Source organism: Schistocerca serialis, chromosome 8 (genome assembly GCF_023864345.2).
Source record: "Schistocerca serialis cubense isolate TAMUIC-IGC-003099 chromosome 8, iqSchSeri2.2, whole genome shotgun sequence".
Lineage (NCBI taxonomy): Eukaryota > Metazoa > Arthropoda > Insecta > Orthoptera > Acrididae > Schistocerca > Schistocerca serialis.
This window is the reverse complement of record NC_064645.1, coordinates 215879101-215890322: the sequence shown is the minus strand read 5'-3', so window position 1 is coordinate 215890322 and position 11222 is coordinate 215879101. Positions and strand designations below refer to the sequence as shown.

General features: G+C 42.1%; 1 pseudogene; it reads right to left on the bottom strand.

Annotated features, from left to right (window-relative positions):
- Nucleotides 1-8603: 8603 nt before the first annotated feature.
- On the bottom strand, nt 8604-8721 carry LOC126417437 (5S ribosomal RNA; annotated as a pseudogene).
- Nucleotides 8722-11222: the final 2501 nt, after the last annotated feature.

The following is an 11222-nucleotide window of genomic DNA, read 5'->3' as shown; positions in this document are numbered from 1 at the left end:
TCCAGGAGCCGGAAGGAGAGAGTGGTATGACCTACAATGATTGCCTAGGTCTTGGAAGGATTGATTTTCAGGAGCCACTGGTTACACCATGCGGCATAAAGGTCAAGGTGATTCTGGAGAAGGCATTGAGACCGTTGGAGGGTAGGAGCGAGGGTGAGGAATGCGGTGTTATCGACATATTGCAAGAGGTGTACTGGAGAAGGGGCCGGGGGTGGGGGGGGGGGGGATTGGGGCATATCTGTACAGGAGGTAGAGGAGAGGGGAGAGGACAGAGCCCTGGGGCACACCTGCAGAGGGGTAGAAGGTGTGGGAATTGGCATTATGTATGGTAACATAGGAAGGGCGGCAGGAGAGGAAGGAGGCCATCAGATGGATGTAGTTGACAGGAAGGGCATAGGTTTGGAATTTAAACAGGACACCAGGATGCCAGACACGGTTGTAGGCCTTTTCGACGTCGAGGGAGACAAAAATGGCGGAGCGACGGGAGTTAAGCTGGAGGGAGAGGAGATGAGTGAGGTGGAGGAGGTGGTCATCGTCAGAGAAGGAAGGTCGAAAGCTACATTCGGTGTTGGGGAGGAGGTGGTTTTGGTGGAGGTGGTGACGGATGCGCAGGATCAGGATGGATTCCAAGAGCTTGCTGAACTCCAATGTGAGACAGATAGGACAATAGGAAGAGGCATCAGATGGAGGCTTGTTGGGTTTGGAGAACATCAGGATACGGGAGGTTTTCCACAGGTTGGCGTAGAAGCCAGTGGCGAGGATGACATTGTAGAGGGTGGCAAGCGCTGAAAGGAAGGAGGGAGGGCAGTGTTTGAGGTGGCGGTAGGTAATGTGGTTGTGGCCGGGAGCAGTGTTGCATTTGGTGCGGAGTGTTATGCTGATGTCCTGAATAGTGATGGGAGTGTTAAGTTCAGATGGTGGTGTGTAGCCCAGGTACTGGAAGCTAGGAGCAAGGGAAGGAACAGAGGTATTCGTACTGTCCATGCTGTCAGGGAAGAGGGAATAATCAAAGTGGGGATCATCTGGGATGGAAAAAACATCAGAGAGGTGAGAGGCAAAGTGGTTGGCCTCACTGAGGTTGTCAGGAAAGGGACGGTCATCAAGGAGGAGAGGGTACTGGGGGGTAGGGCGGTTCCCAGTAAGGCAATGGAAAGCAGACCAATACTTGGAAGAGTTTATTGGGAGTGTGGTGTTGAGTTGTGTACATGTCTGGCGCCAGACACGATGTTTCTTCGCAGTAAGCAGGTTGCAGATGTGTCGTCGTAATTGCCAGTGGCGGGTAAGTGTGTCCCGGTCACAAGTGCGGAGAAAAGAGGGGTAGAGGCGGTGGGACTCTCAAAGGAGAAGGACGGCCTGTGGAGCAGGGCAAGGCGGTGAGGGTGGATGGCTTTGGTGGGGATATGGGTGGCGACGACGTCAGACAAGGTCTGGTGCAGGAAGGCAGCATTGCAAGAGATGTCATCAGGAGATTGGAGGGTAAGGTCGTGGCCTTCAACCTGGGTGTGAATGGTGTTCCGGTAGGCATCCCAGTTGGCATGGGAGTAATCATGGACAAGTTTAGGAGGAATGTCGGGGCGAGGGCAAGGCGGGGATGGTGACCACTAGAGATAGTGAGGAGGATAGGAGCATGGTCACTGCCAATGAGGTCAAGGACATCTGCGGTGACACGCCCAAGAAGGTTGGGAGAGGCAAGGACCACATCGGGAGTGGTGTTGGATTCGGGATGGGTGTGCTGGGGGAGGGGAACCAGGTCTCCCTGGAGGGTGGTGATAAACCGATGCCACCGCTGGAGGTCGGCAGGATCACGGCTGTGGATCTTGAGGTCAGCAGGAACCACATAGGTGGAGAAGGTGCGGTCAATGTGGGCCAGGAAATCGTATGGGATGGTGGTGCAAGGGCGGACATAAATGGTGACACACATGATGGTAAGGGTGAGGAAGAAGAGGCTGAGGGTGAGGTGCTCGGCAGGATTGTTAAGAAGAGGTTGGGTCCGGACAGGGAGATGCTTGAGGTGGCCTATAGCAACTCCGCTACGCGCCAGAGGATACAGGTTATCGGTTTGGTGAAGGGTGTAAGGAGCTGTGGAGATACGGGGTTGAAGGAAGGTTTCATTTAGGACAAAGGCATCCACGCGGTGCTAATGGAGGGTGTGGGGGGAAAAGGTGTTTGTGGGTGGGCAGGGAGCAAATATTGTGGTACAGGATATGGTAGGGTTGTTGTAGCATGGGAGGGAAGAGTTAGACGCGGGTGGTGAGGGGGGTGAAGGTGAAGTGGGCCTGGTTGTGGGAGTAGGTGGCATAGGTGGTAAGATGGAATGGGCAGCGCGATTTGGGAAAGGGTGTGGGAGCACTGGAAGGGGAGGATGTTTTTGAGCACAATGGTGATGAAACGGATGATGTCCTCTGCAGTAGGCAGAGGGCAGAGCAAGTTGTTGGGGTGGATGGGGTCATCAACAGGACGGACAGGGATGGTGAGCTCAGGGGTGACTGGAGGAGGTTTCACTTTACACTTCGAGGAGTAGGTAGGATGTGGTTTGTTACAGGTGTTGCAAGAGGGGGGGGGTGAGGTTGGGGCAGTTGTTGAGGAAGTGGGAAGCTTTTCAGTGGGGACAGGTAGGGAGATTCTTGCAGGCAGTGATGGTAACATAGGAGGGGGGGCGGGAGAGGAAGGAGGCCATCAGATGGATGTAGTTGACAGGAAGGGCATAGGTTTGGAGTTTAAACAGGATACCAGGATGCCAGACTCGGTCGTAGGCCTTTTTGAGGTTGAGGGAGACAAAAACGGCGGAGCAGCGTTGGCAGCGGTAGGATTGGACTGGGGAACGGGAGGGGTCCACCTTATGATGGCGATTGTATATGAGGGCTCCCTCAATGAGGAGGCGGTCAATGGAGGAGGAGGATTCGGTGAATATCCACATTAGACAAGTCTGCCCGGTGTCATTAAAGATGCGATGGGCTGAGCGGATTTCAATGTTGGGCCGGGAGTTGAGTTCCGCCAACACCTCACCCTCTGTGACCACGGGGCTAAGCTCCGTGATCACAGCGGTGAAGGTTGGCGGACAGGGAGGTTGAGGCTGATGGGGAGAGGATGGGGTCTGGTAGGGGGTGAGGGTTGCACGTTGGCCAAATTGGATACGTGGGATGCGGGAGAGGAGATCAGAGTGGAAGGAAGCATTGGGGGATTTAATGAGGACCGAGTCCTTGCGAAGAATTAGAAGGGAGATGGGGGCATTGGGGTAGTATTTCTGGATGGCCAGTGTGAGGGTGCAAGCATCAAGGAATTGTGGGTAAGGATTGGAAAGGACAAAGGTGTCTCACTTCCATGTAAATATCAGAATAACTGTAACCAGTAATGAAATGATGGGCACATCATCATGAACCTGACATATAAAGCTATAAGTAATGCAAAAATGATTTTTTTTTACGAAATAGTGTCTGTAAAATTGTTCGAGAAAGATTGTAGGGAGTGTTCCTCAATTTTGTCATCGCTGAGCAGCTGAAAGTTGGCAAACACTGTCACCCTCCCCTTCCAAACAAACGAATGAACCTATCCAGTGCTTTGGATGGAAATTGGTCATACCAATATAAAAAGATGAGTGACGACTGCAGTGGAGCTGGTATAAGACATGGCTGCTTTCACAGATGGCCTGGCATCTGATGGGGTAGCAGAAGCCCATGACAGGACTGGAATAGTAATTGCTGCGCAGATAGATTGGGCAAGTCTTGTACTTGGGTCTTCCACAGAGATATGAACTCTGTGGCAAGGGGTTGGGGTTGGGAGTGGCAAAAGGATGGACTAGGAATTTGTGGAGGCTGGGTCAGTGATGGAACATCACTTTAGGAGGGGTGGGAAGGCTTTTGGGTAGTATGTTTCTCATTTCAGGGCATGATGATAGATAACCAAAGATCTGACAAATGATTTGGTGCAGTTGTGAAATTTTGGTGATGAACGGAGCACTCCTTTGTAGCTGGTACTTGGGGGAGGTGGGAGGATTTGGGGGTGTTTGGGTATATGACATGGGAAATCTGTTTTTGAAGTAGGTCTGTGGGTAATGCCTGCCTGTGAAGGCCTTTATGAGACATTCAGCATACTGGGCTAGGGAGCTGTTGTCACTGCAGATATGCAGTCTCTAGGTGACCAGTTGTATGGAAGGTATATTGTGATGTGGAAGGGATGGCAGCTGACAAATTGCAGGTACTGTTTTGGTGGGTTTAATTAATGTGGACAGAGTTGTGGACAGAACCATCAGCACAGAGGAGGTGAATGTGAAGGAAGGTAGCACACTGTGTTGAGGAGGGCCAGCTGAAGCGGGAGGGAGAGAAAGTGTTGAGCTTGTGAAAGAATAAAAATAGGGTGTGTATGTTTAAGTGTCTGTTTGGGTGAATGTGGGTACTTCTACTAGAGAAAGTGAAAGAGCTCAAAAGCTAATGCAACTACTGTCTTCTGTTGTGTGATTCTCTGCACCACACATCAGTCAGCTGTAGGAGAGTGGTTGCCTTTCATTTATTTTATGTAAATGTATAATGTGTGCTATACGTAATTTTAAATATGAATGCATAGAATCAATATATTGGAAGGAAACATTCCACGTGGGAAAAATTATATATAAAAACAAAGATGAGGTGACTTACCGAACAAAAGCGCTGGCAGGTCGATAGACACACAAACAAACACAAACACACACACAAAATTCAAGCTTTCGCAACAAACTGTTGCCTCATCAGGAAAGAGGGAAGGAGAGGGGAAGACGAAAGGAAGTGGGTTTTAAGGGAGAGGGTAAGGAGTCATTCCAATCCCGGGAGCGGAAAGACTTACCTTAGGGGGAAAAAAGGACAGGTATACACTCGCACACACGCACATATCCATCCACACATACAGACACAAGCAGACATATTTAAATATGTCTGCTTGTGTCTGTATGTGTGGATGGATATGTGCGTGTGTGCGAGTGTATACCTGTCCTTTTTTCCCCCTAAGGTAAGTCTTTCCGCTCCCGGGATTGGAATGACTCCTTACCCTCTCCCTTAAAACCCACTTCCTTTCGTCTTCCCCTCTCCTTCCCTCTTTCCTGATGAGGCAACAGTTTGTTGCGAAAGCTTGAATTTTGTGTGTGTGTTTGTGTTTGTTTGTGTGTCTATCGACCTGCCAGCGCTTTTGTTCGGTAAGTCACCTCATCTTTGTTTTTATATATAATGCATAGAATCACTTTCACCTATATACTTATAACCTGATTTGTCCAAAGTCTTTTGAACAAACTTCCTTTGTAGACAAAGAACCAATAAAATATAGATTAAAATTAAGTTTAGTTTAAATAGAAGTTTTTACAGCTTACAGTCTGCCACATTGAACCTTTGCAATACCTGATCAGTACACTTCTCTTGACATAAAGCTAACACTCTATTAATCTACTCACATTTTATTTTCATCTCTAGGTGCTAGTGATTATAAATTTTCCATAGTAAGTATTTGCTGACTAGATGCTTTAAGGATGGAAAAGATCCAAAATGGTTTAATAACAAAATTCAGAAAATAATGATGAAGCAGAGAGTGTTACACTCTTGGTTCAAAAAAGAATGCACGAATTAGTAGAAACTCGTTTGTCTGTAAGAATATCAATGTGCAAAGGATACAACTTCCACTTTCATAACATAGGAAATATCTTCCTGAGAACATGAGAAAATTCTGGTCCTATGTAAAATTGTTAGGCAGGTCAACAACTTCTATCCAGTCACTTGTTAACAAGTCTGGTGTGGCAATAGAAGATAGCAAAAGTAAAGCTGAAGTTTTAAATTTTGCACTTACAAAATCATTCACACAGGAAGGTGTAATCTACCCCATACTTCCTAGTTGCAGCTATTGTCTATAATAAGCAAAGTATTTTCTGAAGATTTGACAGGAGTAAGATTACAATAAACTTTTTAGTTTACTTATCTTTTCTTGTAGAACTGGTTTCAGTTCTTCTTGACTAGGGGACTGATTCTTGAAGCTGAAATTTTCACATTTTTGGTCCTCATGGTTGGACTGATCTAAACAATTTAGAAGATTGTTGTTGCAGAATTTTTGTTAATTTATTTTGTCACATTTTAGTATATTACACAGTCTTTTGAATTTTCACATTAACAAAGCCAAAATCACATTGTTTGCACAAAACACATCATTATGTCCAATCACATCAGAGGAATGCTTACAACTTCTTCAGTCTGCACTAATAACAATATTTCAAATGGTTCACAATTTTTCTTTGACAGCTGACTTTTATCAATTTCAATAATCCAAAATAATTATTCCTACTCACAAATTTTAGCTTAAAATATAAAATATTGTGTATAAAATTACATGAAATTTTTCAGAAAAACAGCTGAGATAATATTGACCTGTTCAAAATTTGAAAAATATTACTGGTACTGACTGCTACTGTCAAGGAAAAGTAATACTAGAGGAGAATGTCCATTACAATATCCCCCTCACATAATATGGAAACAATGTGTTTACAATATTTTGTGACCTACTATAAGGTTTGCCAAACAGTGTACAAAATGATGCCAAACGATAGAATGCAGATGTATAGAAGCATCTGATACATAACATGTTACTGAAAATACAAGAAAGGTATCTGCTATACAAATCATAATCTATACATATGTGAGGACATGGCATTTAGATTTTCAGATCTGTGGAACATTCGGTCACAAGACAAATGATACAAAGTCAAAACTACAACATTACAACACCAAACTATAGAAATACATGCAGAGACAATGTAAATTACTAGAATTACAAATTGCAAGTTTAGATCTATAAAGTCACACCTTCAAGGTCACCAAAAAAGAGGAAAAAATTTCAGAGCCTAAGTGTATGATGAGTGAGCTGACTCAAAAAATTCACAACGATGGGTACAGACCAGAAGAATATACTCATTCACAAGTCGGAGTATAGCACAAAATCAGTCAGCCACATAAACCAGAGTATGTAAGGATATGTTGATTCATGAAAGGAGAAGATAATGAAAAAATATTACGGCTCATGCTTATGGTGTAGGGACTGACCTATGAATCCAAACCACTCTGGGTACACACCAGCAGAAATGTTTTGACACAACAAAATGAATGAAGTTCATTATCATATATCAATAAGTTCAATCATATGTAGAGAGTAATTATAGGAAGTATCTAGCCTCAATCAATAGTTGCACATTCTCCCTCAGCGCACACACAGACACAAAGTCACTATGACTAGGGTTTCTCAAAACAGAGTTAAGCATGAGTTTGCACACAATTCAAGTTCCAATGAGATACACTAATGCAGTACTCAGAATAGATACGGGTAATATCTTTGAATAGTGACATAATCGAGTAGCTTGAGAACCAAAATCAGTGTGTGAAACCAGAAATGTATACATCTGGTTATACAGTATATACTCTATTTGTGATCACAATTGTAAATGTCTTCCACACTGTTTGCTAATTGTTCACACAAACTAACCTATGTACATAGAAGCCTAGAAGATTCATTTATCACTGATTAAAAAAAATACTTACTGAGTGTTGAAATAAGAAAATGCATTGAAATGTGTGACTACTACCATAATAGTACCTAATTTGATCAGATTCTGATACTTATTTACAACATGGTTCATAGAATGTACTCTTGAACTCTAAGTTTTCACATTTTTGTGTTGAACATTACAAATCATCAGTCATAGAACATCAATCTTTCACAGCATTATTTAAAGTTACATAATGTTTTGGGAAGTTAATCCCCCTACTTGAAAAAACATACATTTATGTGGAATAACACTGCCCATAGCAGCGACTACTTTTCTAAACAAAGAGTTCTGTGAATTCTTCATATCGGATAATTTCTTGGCTAACAATTGGCAAATTTCAATTACATGACTGATATAGTTGACATATGCTTGAGTACATTACCCAGCACCTATGATCTCTTGTAAGTCAACTGGGCCAGCAAGGGTGCAGCCATACAGGAGTGTGGGAGTGGGTTCACCCACATCTTTGAGTTTCCTCCCTAGATTTCTCATCACATGCTCCATCAGATAAGTAACTTCCTGCCTAGCTTTCACATCGAATCCTGGAACATTGTTTTGTGTACTAAGTAAGTTCAATGCCTCCATTAAATCTCACAGCATATGTTTTGCCTAGCTATAATGAGAAAAATAAGTGAACAGGGTTCATGTCAGAATGGATTAAAAAGTGTTCACATATGAAACTTTTAAGATACTATTCCTAATATTTACAGTGCATATGAATAAAATGAATCTTCACACAATTTACTCCAACACCTATGACTTTACCCAAAACAGTTCATGACAATTAATTTTAATTATTCTTCGCAAAGTACAGAGGAATAATAATAACATGTAACACTAATAAAATAAACTCCTCCCACACAGGCCATGTAGGCCCAAAGGGCCGACTGGCCACCGTGTCATCCTCAGCCCACAAGCATCACTGGATGTGGATATGGAGGGGCATGTGGTCAGCACACCGCTCTCTCGGTCGTATGTCAGTTTCCGAGACCAGGGCCACTACTTCTCAATCAAGTAGCTCCTCAGTTTGTCTCACAAGGGCTGAGTGCACCCTGCTTGCCAACAGCACTCGGCAGACCGGGTGGCCACCCATCCTAGTGCTACCCCAGCCTAACACTGCTTAACTTCAGTGACCTGACGGGAACCTGTGTTACCACTGTGGTAAGGCCGTTGGCATGTAATGCTAATAGCATTCTAAAATATTAAATTAATTACTAGATATTTAATGGCATTGTCCCATTTCAAAATTGTAAAAGGATCTACTCGTTTATTCACATGGCATATATGTATCAAATTCTAAAGCACACTTAATTATGTAGTTGTATGAACCTGTAAATGTAGTGTGTATTTTCTTCCAGACTAGGGATCTCTATGCACCCATGTCCAAAGGTCTTGTCTTCTATACTAAAAATTAACAGCACCTGAGATTTTACCAATTTGCTTTGCTTACTAGTAGCTCCTTTTATCTTTACACCTACAATGGACATTTCCACAATATTCTTACTACACCTTATCTTGTCTCTAAATTGTTCAGATATACCACAAATTGAGTATCAATCAAACAGTTGGTTTCCCACTGACCAATCAGTCTCTCTGTTGTCAGACACTTCATGCAAAAGATCACTTTCAATTTCATAAAATGCTCCATGCACACAGTCTTCACAAGGTTTTTTCAACTTTACAGGTATCATAAAATTACTTTGAATACTCATGTTGTCAGGTAAAGACTGAACACAATGAACAGATCCCATGGCACAACGAACATCACTTGTTACAGAAGGAACACAATACACATTACCGTCAAAATTACACTTCTTGCTTGGATCCTCTTTCATTCATTCCACCAATCGGGATACAAATTCTGACTAACCACAGCTACCTTATTCCAGAATGCACCTTTATCTAAGTTATCATCATTCTGGTCTCAAAACAAACTTCAAAAAGTTTTCATCTTTATTCTCCAGGCTCACAGGTACCTCACCTTTACTGTTTGGATCATTACTCTGCATGACATTAATGGAAAACTGTTTTGACTGGACTGGTATTCCATGACCCTCACTTACATCATCACTTCTCTTACCTGTATTGTCAACATCATTTACACATAACTCTGAAACTTCATTATCCTTAAACTCCACAAATATATGTTGTTATCATCATCATCATCATCATCATCATCATCATATTCCTCCAAAATTTCTTCATCAACAACATCACTGACAATACAAGTCTCATCTCCATCAAAGTCACTTACCTCACCTACATTTCTTTGCAATAAGCCAGAAGTCAGACTTACCAAACTCAGTTACTTCGCAGCTCTCATTCACATCTACATAAAAAATACCACCTAGTTCCAGTCCAATATTTTCATTGTCTAATTTACATACATCAATAACACTGTTTTCTGACCAAGAGAAGAAATCATTAGTACATACTACATCAAAATTCCCACTACTCTCATGTTCTGGTTTGTGATTAGCACCTACATCATGATTAAATACAGTATCCCAAAACTTTTGATCAAAATAGAAATGATAAATCTGATATTCCTTCTGTTCAATTTCAGATGCATATGCCATATTATCAGTACTGTTATTATTGTCTAAATGCAAGTCTAACTTGGGGGTCCTGTGCCTGTCATGTTTCCTCGCCCCAAAACTGTGGACCTTCATTGAGGCAAACTGCCATTTCCTGAGTAGTTACTTCTATGATCGTTTCTTCTATTAAAATACCTGTGGTTGTCCCCATTATTTCTAACCTGCTGATGTTCAGAATTTCTCTATTGGCACTATGATCCTGATCAAAGTTACCATTATCTCTGTTTCTGTGATTCCTCCCACTGTAATTTCTATCATTCCAATTATTATTGTATATACTTCTTTCTACTGCCCTATCCAGCCTGTCAACATATTGTAAAAACTGTTGAAGACAATTGTCAGGTCCATGTACTATATTCCACTGCAATCTTTCAGGTAATCTCCTTTTAAGTGCATCAGTCAAGGTCATTTTGTCAAATGGTTTGACAAGGTGTGCTAATTTTTTTAAAGTTGGTTCTTACAAAACTCTTTCAAAGTAACATCCCTATTCCTATAATTAGGACCATTCCAATATTCACTTTTGATTTCCCCTGTTCAGCTTCTGACCACAATTTATTTAAAAAAAATTTCTCAAAACTCTGATATGTTTCCCACTGACTTAAATTTCAATTTATGTATGATTGAGCTTCACCTTCAAGAAATCTTTTAACAAATTTAATTTCTTTTTATTATTATTCATGCCTCACACATAACTATCTCTTTAATGGTGCAGAAAATCCACTGGATGTAAATTATATGATGGAAAACTTTGGATAGGCATGTTGGACCACACAGTACCATTGTTTGCATACAGATTTTTGTGAATGCAAATTTCCTGAACTGCTGAAATTTTTTGATCTAAAACAGTTACATTGTTTCCTACATTTAACTTTTTTTGTTTAAACTGTCGATATTTAGTTGACTTTTTCCCCTAAGGCCTTCTGTTCAACTTTGATGTCGTCAACGTTCTTTGATTGTGTCACTGACTCAGCTACAAACTCATTTCCCAAACCAATAAATTTATTTTCTAAGACATCAGCTTTTTCATTCACACTTTATAACCCCTCTGACAGCCCATTTTTTAACTCTGAAACTTGATT